At 38.2% G+C, this 8,799-nt stretch overlaps 1 long non-coding RNA gene across 1 annotated transcript; it reads left to right on the plus strand.

Annotated features, from left to right (window-relative positions):
* Positions 1-4,810: 4,810 nt before the first annotated feature.
* Positions 4,811-8,581, plus strand: LOC129481929 (uncharacterized). The gene is made up of 3 exons (XR_008657551.1): positions 4,811-4,930; positions 5,385-5,524; positions 6,961-8,581. It is a non-coding gene; the product is annotated as an uncharacterized lncRNA (long non-coding RNA).
* Positions 8,582-8,799: the final 218 nt, after the last annotated feature.

An 8,799-nucleotide genomic window follows, 5' to 3' on the forward strand; every position in this document is an offset into this window, starting at 1 on the left:
TCAAATTCTGGAATTGTGTCTTACTTTATGTCTATCTCTGCTACCTAAGACAAGTAGCTGGACACAATGTAGACACAGCATTTGTTAGGTGAACAAAAGTCCAAGGGAATAAAGGACATTTTGTATTTTGAATAAATTAATTGGTAAGGCACAGGTGAGTAGAAAATATTATTTTAAAATAACAGAAGCAATTCAGATCTGTAATAGCATTCACTAAATTTCTTTAGCCTCAATTTTCTTCTCAGGCATATTAAGAAAAATTGAGAGAGGATATACAACTAGATGGGTAAAATATTGAAAGTCATCATTTTCAATTTAATATACGTAAGATTTTAAAACTAAATTGGATATTTAAACAAATCTCACCAAAGGTTTGCAAACTTTGGGTCACATATGTATTTCTTTCATGTTTAGGATAATCTGACATGGCAGACAGTTAATTTGAAACATATAGCATAGAGTTAGCCAGTTAGGATAGCATATTCCTTACCAAGCTTATATTTTGATTAATGTGAGAAATTTCCACACTAAATTAGTCAAGCACAGGACTTGACCTTTTTTAGTTAATAAAGCAATTTGTTTACACGTGTTTACCAGAGACAGGCGTTTGGATTTAAGTCCTGGTAAATATCCATAAGTTGAATCAGTTGTAAGTTTTTTTATAATTCTGTTCAACAGAGTAGCAACAAATTAAAATATATCAATGATTGTGGCTACCAGCAAGGAATATTTACATAGACATTGCACTCTGAAAGACATACCCAGTTTGCACAAATAAAATACTTTAAAAAAAATACTTATTTCGAGACTTTTTTTTCTTTTTTTTTGGAGATGGGGTCATGCTCCATCACTCAGCCTACAATGTAGTGGCGTGATACAGCTCACTGCAGCCTCAACTTCCTGGACTTTGGACTCAAGCCATCCTCCCACCTCAGCCTCCCGAATAGCTTGGACAATAGGTGCAGACTACCACGCCCAGGGAATTTTTAAATTTTTTGTAGTGATATGATCTTGCTATTTTGCCTAGCCTGGTCTGGAGTTCCTGGGCTCAAGAGATCCTCCTTCCTTGGCTCCCCAAAGTGCTAGGATTACAAGCGTGAGCCATCATGCCCAGTTATTTCAAGATTTTTGATGTTATATGTTTTGGTTGCTAGAATTAATAAACTTGAACTACTATCAGTGTAAAAACAGAAATAGTTTCATGCTGTGGTTGAGATAGAGCAGCTCCTTTACAGATCATCTAAACACATATGGAGACATTACAGTTTCTGGCAGCGTATTGCCACTTACATATAATAATGTAATTGTAGGGTTTAATGTTGCCTAGTGTTGGGATGCTGGTATTATAATAAGGTTCATGCGAATTCCATGTGTAGAAGCCTTTTTGGGCAGGTCAAAGACATCTCATGCACAGGGAATCTAACTGTTGTTTGAGTTATAGTGCTTTTCTATTATAGTTAGACTAATTTGTGAGTCTCCCAGTCATAAAAATTGATATTAATTTCTTACATTAAGTGTAATTAAACTATTCTGTAGAGTTTACCTTTGTTTTGGTCAAGAGAAACAAGTATAATAAGTGAATTAAGAAGTAAATATAGTGTTACTACCATATTTAGTTATGTCTAAATTGCAAATCTATGAGGTTGAATTGCCTTTTATTATCACACACTCATTGACGTAAATAATCTCATGTGTCTCTTAGCAGATTTTGCCCATCAAGTTCCTGGCAGCCAAGCTGATATCATTATTGTATCCATTGCTTCTTAAGCTCTTCCATTTATTGCAGTATACATATAAAGGGTCTCCATCATAATAAGAGATCAATAATACAATTATAAATAAAATAAAATGAGATCATTTGGTTTTTCTTTCATATCAAAAATGTTCCATATAACATTATGAAATTAGAAAATAAGGATGAGTTACATAGAATAAGCTCATTAAAAATAGTTTTCCTTTTTATACTGTCACATTTTTCTTTGCCTTTAACTTCTCCTGTGAATGTTTAAATCCCCATTAAGCTCAGATGGAACAAGAACAATTATGCCAGGAGGTATACGGTGCTCTCATCAGGCTTACTAGAAAGAAGTAAGACATCCACACTGCATGACAGTTATCACTGGATTTACTGTCAGCAGATGCTCACTGAAATGAAAATGTTCCCTGAATTGAGCTCATGCCTACAATCTTCATCTTTACTCTCCAGTTCCTTTCCTGGGAGAATTACAGGGATAAGTATCTCTGCTTTTTATAATGAACACTTTAAAGCTCACAGAGAAGCATCTTTTGCCTCCTCCCTAGGGAGTCATCTATCTCCTCTGCAGCACATTTTCACTGTTTTGTTTGAAAGAGCAAGGTTTGGGTGCACTTAACTCAAGTCAGTTAGTAGGGTCAGATGCAATTGTTTCTGTATCCTGGAGTCTGTGCCTTCCCTACGTGATGAGTGGCTTATAAATTCCACATTCTTGTTTTATGCCTTTGCTATCTATCTCCTTAGAGGAAAGCATTATTTGTTCAAAAGCACACTACAGGCATTGTAAAAATATGGCGAAAATTATTTTTATTGGCAGTACTTGAACTATGTGAACCGAAAAGATGAGAAATTGGGTGAACCATGTACTTATTAAAACTTTACTGCTGCCTGTAATCCCAGCACTTCGGGAGGCCGAGGCAGGCAGATCACGAGGTCAGGAGTACAAGACCATCCTGGCTAACATGGTGAAATCCTGTCTCAACTAAAAATACAAAAAAAAAAAAAAAAATCAGGGCATGGTGGCGGGCACCTGTAGTCCCAGATACTCAGGAGGCTGAGGCAGGAAAATGGCGTGAACCCAGGAGGCGGAGCTTGCAGTGAGGCGAGATCGCACCATTGCACTCCAGCCTGGGCAACAGAGCAAGACTCCGTGTCAAAAAAAAAAAAAAAAAAAAGAAAGAAAAAAAAGCAGCAGCAACAACAACAACTTTACTGCTATAGTTTACTTTGTTTGACCTCTCCATACCTTATATTGAAATCTGATCCTCAATGTTGAAGGTGGAGCTTAATGGGAGGTGTTTGGTTCATCGGGGTGGACCTCCCATGAATGGTCTTGGCGCCATCCTCAGTAATGAGTAAGTTCTTGTTCTATTAGTTCTATGAGAGCGGTTGTTAAAAAGAGCTTGGCACCTCCCCCATTGCTCTCTTGCTTCCTGTCTATCCATGTGATCTCTGCACATGCTGGTTCCCTTCACCTTCTGCTGTGAGTAAAGGCAGCCTGAGGCCCTCACTAGAAACAGATGCTGGTACTACCCCTCTTGTATGGCCTGAATAACTGTGAGAAAAACAAACCTCTCTTCTTTATCAATTACCCAGCCTCAGATATTCCTTTGTAGCAACATTAAAAGGACTAAGACAGAAAATTGGTACTAAAGAATGGGATGTTGCTATAAAAATACCAGAAACTGTGGAAGTGGTTTTGGAAGTGGGCAAAGGATAGAAGGATTTGGAGGTCTGAAAAAAGACAAGAAGATTAGAGAAAGTTTGGAACTTCTTAGAGATTGGTTAAGTGATGGTGACCAAAATGCTAGTAGAAATACAGACCGTAAAGACCAAGCTGACGGGATCTCACATGGAACTGATTGGAAACTAGAGCAAAGTTTACCCTTGTTAACCATAGAAAAGAACTTGGTTGCATTGTTTTCACGCTCTAGGTCTTCATGGAAGGCCAAGCTTAAAAGTCATGACCGAAAGTATCTAGTGGAAGAAATTTCTAAGCAGAAAATCCTTCAAAGAGTGTCAGATACAGGAGCAAATGAATGGCCTAAAGTTGTAATGTATAATTAAAAGTAAAGCAAAGCCTAAACATCTGGAAAATGTGCATCCTGGGCACGTGATAGAGAAGGAAAGAGCATTTTTAAGGGAGGAATCCAATGGTGCTGCAGAGCAACCACTTGTTAAAAGGATTAGCATAACTAAATGGGAGTCAGGTGCTGAAAGCCAAGATAATGGGGAAAAGGCCCCAAAGGCATTGCAGAAATTTTCAAAGCTGCTCCTCCCATCACAGGCCCAGATACCTGGGGAGGACAAAATTGTTACAAGGTCTGGGACTGGAGCATCACTGCCCTGTACCACCTTGGGATGCTGCTCACTGCGTCCTGGCTGCTCTACCTCCAACCACTGCTCAATGGCCCCAGGTACTGCTTGGTCCTCAGCTCTAAAGCATAAACTGAAAGCCTTGGCAGTGTCCATATGGTGTTAAGTCTGCAGTCACTCAGAATGCAAGAGTGGAGGAGGCTTGGCCACTTCCACTTAGATTTCAGAGGATACATCCCAAAGCCTGTGTAACCATGCACAATTCTGCTGCAGGGGCTGAGTGCTTGCAGAGAGAATCTACTAAGTTCATACTGAGTAGAAGTGTGCAGTTAGAGCACCCTCAGAGAGTCCCCAGTGGGGCACTGCTTAGTGGAACTGTGGGAGCAGGGCTGTGTAGACCAACCAACAGCATGCACCATCAGCCTGGAAAAGCAGCAAGCATTCAATTCAAACCCAAGAGAGCACCCATGTGGGCTGTGCCCAACAAAGCCATGGGGACAGAACTGCCTGAGGCCTTTTGAGTTGACCCCTCACACCATGTACCCAGGATGTGGGATATGAAATCAAAGGAGATTATTTTGGAGTTTTAAGATTTAATGTCTGCTTTGCTGGGTTTCAGACTTGTATGGAGCCTGTTACTCCTTTATTTTAGCCTATTTCTCCCTTTTGGGATAGAAATATTTATTTAATGCTTACACAACCATTGTATCTTGGAAGTAAAAACATTGTTATTGATTTTACAGGGTCACAGCTATAAGGAATTTGCCTTGAGTCTCAGATGAAACTTTGAATATTGGACATTTGAGTTGATGCTGGAACAAGTTAAGAGTTTTGAAGACTATGGGATGGAACGACTATATTGTATGTATAAGAAGCGTATAAAATTTAGAGGGCCAGGGGTAGAATTGCTATAGTTTGGATTATTTGACTCCTCCAGACCTTATGTTGAAATTTGATCCTCAGTGTTTTAGGTGGGGCCTAAAGGGAAGTGTTTGGATCATGGAGGCAGATCCTTCATGAATAGCTTGTTGCTATCCCCACAGTAATGAGCCCTCTTGCTCTATTAATTCCTGTAAGAGCTGGTTGTCATAAAGAGCTTGGTACCCGCTCTCACCGCCTTGCTTTCTTGCTCTCTCTCACTGCGTGCTCTGTGCACATGCCTGCTCCTCTTTGCCTTCTGTCATGAGTGAGGACAGCCTGCAGCCTTCTCTAGAAGCAGATGCTGGTGCCATGCCTCTTGTACAGCCTGCCTAACTGTGAGCCAAATAGATCTCTTTTCTTTAGCATTTACTTAGACTCCAGTTTTCCTTGACAGCAACATGAAAGGATTAAGACAAGGGCTCTTCCAGAGGAAGAGAGATTATCGTGTCCTGGCTATCCTGGCTATCACCAACATTCCAGGATGAAGAAATATGGTGATATACTCAGGCCACTGGAATGGCCTCCAGTACAGCAGTGAGTCTTAGAATCTAGCCATCCTCATACCTGCAAAGCTGCTACCTTGATTAAAAAAAAAAAAAAAAAGAAAAACTTTCCATAGACATGCTGAGCTATTCCAGGAAAATGCTCAGGTTCTCATTCCTGTTCTTTTTACACAATTTGCTTACTGAGATTTATCTATTTTCATCTATAGTTATGTGCTCATTCATTTTTTTCTCTTTCTCTCTCTCACCCCTCCATATCTTTCTCTCTCTCTCTCTCTCTCTCTCCTGCCTCTCCATCTCTCGCTATTATTCATTCTCCCTAGTTTCATTCTGGATCCTCTACTGGACACTATCCTTGAGATCATTTTATTCCAAAGACTCTCTGATCTCAAAAATTTTTATTATATATCTGCTATCTATACATTCTTACAGGAATAACTGAAATAAAATAAAAACAGATAAATATTGAGCTATCAGACACCAGGTCATTTTAAGCCTTTATACAGTAATTTTTTTTTTTTGGTAACATACTTAGGAATTGTTGCTTAGTTACTTTGATTGACAAAATTAACTTTTTAAGACAATTCTATCAAGCTCTGCAATTTGCTCAACAATAGTCACTGAATTTATCAGCTCACCATCATATTTTCTTCAGCTTTGAGAAATTAAATGTGACCATGTCCCTGGATGGTGGTACAGTCCAGTGTAAAACCAACTTAACAGTTGCCTGAAAAGGAGGGGAAAAATTGACTGAAGATAATTAAGTCACAGAAATGTGTGTGCTTAATTTCTAAATATGTAACATCTGATGTAGTGGGCGGGCTTTGCCTTTTTAAGGACTTACATTTTTCATTATGGATTAACCACAGATATGAGTGTACTTCCTATTCTATACTAAACAACTACATTGGTGAGAAACTGATGTAGAGTGGCCCACAGTGCTTACTGTCTTTGTATTTGTGGGATATCCCAAGGCTATTTTTCTCTGACAGTAGAGACACACGCCCTCATGCATATCATCACCTCACTCCTCAGCTATAAAGCAAGCTTGTCTTCATACCATTTCCTTTTTTTTCAGGGTATCAAGTCAAAACAAAAAAACAAAAAAATCATTTGGATGATTGACTTCTTCTCCTTCAATCGGGGCTGCTCTGTGATTTTCAAAGTATTAATAAGGGAATCCTTCAAAATCTCTTCTATGTGCTGATAAGAACATGGCACTCCACTTCCAGAGAGTCATTTGTTAGCTCCTGGTATCCTCTATGAGCTTGTTCCAGATTTTCATAGATATTTCATAATCTGTAGGATATCAGAAAGTCCTTTTCGAGTTTTAGTCTGGATAAAATTTTCATCTCTTTGTTCAGCAATTTTGTTAATTTAAGTACATTAAAAGAGAAGAGATTTGGACATGTGATCTAACTCTCCGTCTTCCCAGGTAATACTTAGTGCATTTCATATTTATTACAGGTGAATACCAGTGGAATGCAACTTCTTTTGCTTTAGAAGACAAGCTCTTAGCAATGTCAACTTTCCAGGTACAACCGAGAGATATTCAACATATTATTATTTCCACTAAGATGGGAAACATTTCCTAGAGGTTATTTCTCTTTGACAGCAGAGAAGTATCCAAATTATTGTAGATAATAAAGCAAAGTTTTCCTCAAGTCCTGTATATATGAGACTGCTGTTTCTGAAAATTATAGTCCCACAGCAACCTACAAAGTTTAGAGATCAATATTTGATTTTTCTATCTTGCTAAATATTCTTCAAATCAAGTATTAGTTGTCCCTGTCACTCAGAATTAAGAAAAACTGTGTTAAAGAGGACCTGGAGAAGTAAACTGACTACTGACTTACCAGACTCCAGAACTATAACAAGTAAATTTCTGTTGTTTATAAGCTACCCAGATTATGGAGTTTTCTTTTAGCAGCCCAGGTGGACTAAGGCAAGGGTTCTTTTAGCTTTTTCCATGTATTTGTGTTTGTGTATATGCATATGTGAGATAGAAAAAAAGAATTTGTTATGATTCATCATAGAGTTAAAATATTTTAAGAATATAAACTTTTCTACAAAAATGTAGTTCAAGTTTTAGTGAGAAAGTTATGTAAAACGAATATATATAAAACAACTCTTCCTAGAGGACACCTGTTCTGGCAGGTGAGAAACTGATAGCGATGTGTTGCACTGAGAAGATAAACGTAACCAGCATACTCAGTAGCATCTTCATATACTTCTTTTGGAGGAAGCTCATCAAACTAAGGTATGGCTTCCCCACTCAGGCCTTTGCTGGCGATCCAGCCTCACTATTCTTCTTTGTGTTGTTACTCTTCCAGGTAACCCTCCGCTTTTGATTACTAGGTTTTTCTTCTCCATCTCTGTATTTCCTTGGTAGAAGGGACAGTATGAACAAAGCTGGAATTCAATCTGTTCACACTTTGTACTGAAAATATGTAAGTGTCCTCCAATACTATGTGTTATACAAAAAATTACTAACCATAAAATAATTGTCAGGAAAACCCAACCTTCCTATTAAGTGATAGTTTTACCAAAGCATCAAATATAAATTTATTTCCAATAAAGTGCTTGATCCTTATGCATACATGCAGGGCAACTACTGAATCACCAATCAGTGACCATGAATAATACTTTTGTTTTTTGGCCTTGAACCTATTGTATATATTCTAGCCACTGCCTCTTCCCGTGGAAACATTGATTTTCTTATGAAAAACTAACAGCTCTCCAATCAGGAAATGGTATGTGCCTCATTAAGAAACACTTTGGTCTAAATGTTTGTGACCCCTCTAAACTTATGGGTTGGAATCCTAACCCCCAAGGTGACGTATTAGGAGATGGAGATTTGGGGGAGATGATTTGGTAATGAGGATGGAACCCTCATGAATAGAATTAGTAACCTTATCAATGAGGAACCAGAGAACTACCTTGTCCTTTTCACTATATGAGGACACAGCTAGAGGACACCTTCTATGAATCCGGAAATGGATCCTCAACAGACACTTCATTGGCAGATGCCTTATCTTGGACTTCCTGGCCTCCAGAATTATAACAAATAAATTTCTGTTGTTTATAAGCTACCCAGATTATGGGGTTTTGTTATAGTAGCACAGATGGACTAAGGCAAGGGTACTTTTAGCTTTTTCCATATCTTTGTGTTTGTATATGTGTGTATGGGAGACAGAAAAAAAATGAATTTGTTATTATTCATCATAAAGTCAAAATATTTTAAGAATTTAAACTTTTCTACAAAAATGTAATTCAAGTTTGTGTGAGAAGATTTGGGGTATTGAA

This window comes from Symphalangus syndactylus, chromosome 5 (genome assembly GCF_028878055.3).
Source record: "Symphalangus syndactylus isolate Jambi chromosome 5, NHGRI_mSymSyn1-v2.1_pri, whole genome shotgun sequence".
Lineage (NCBI taxonomy): Eukaryota > Metazoa > Chordata > Mammalia > Primates > Hylobatidae > Symphalangus > Symphalangus syndactylus.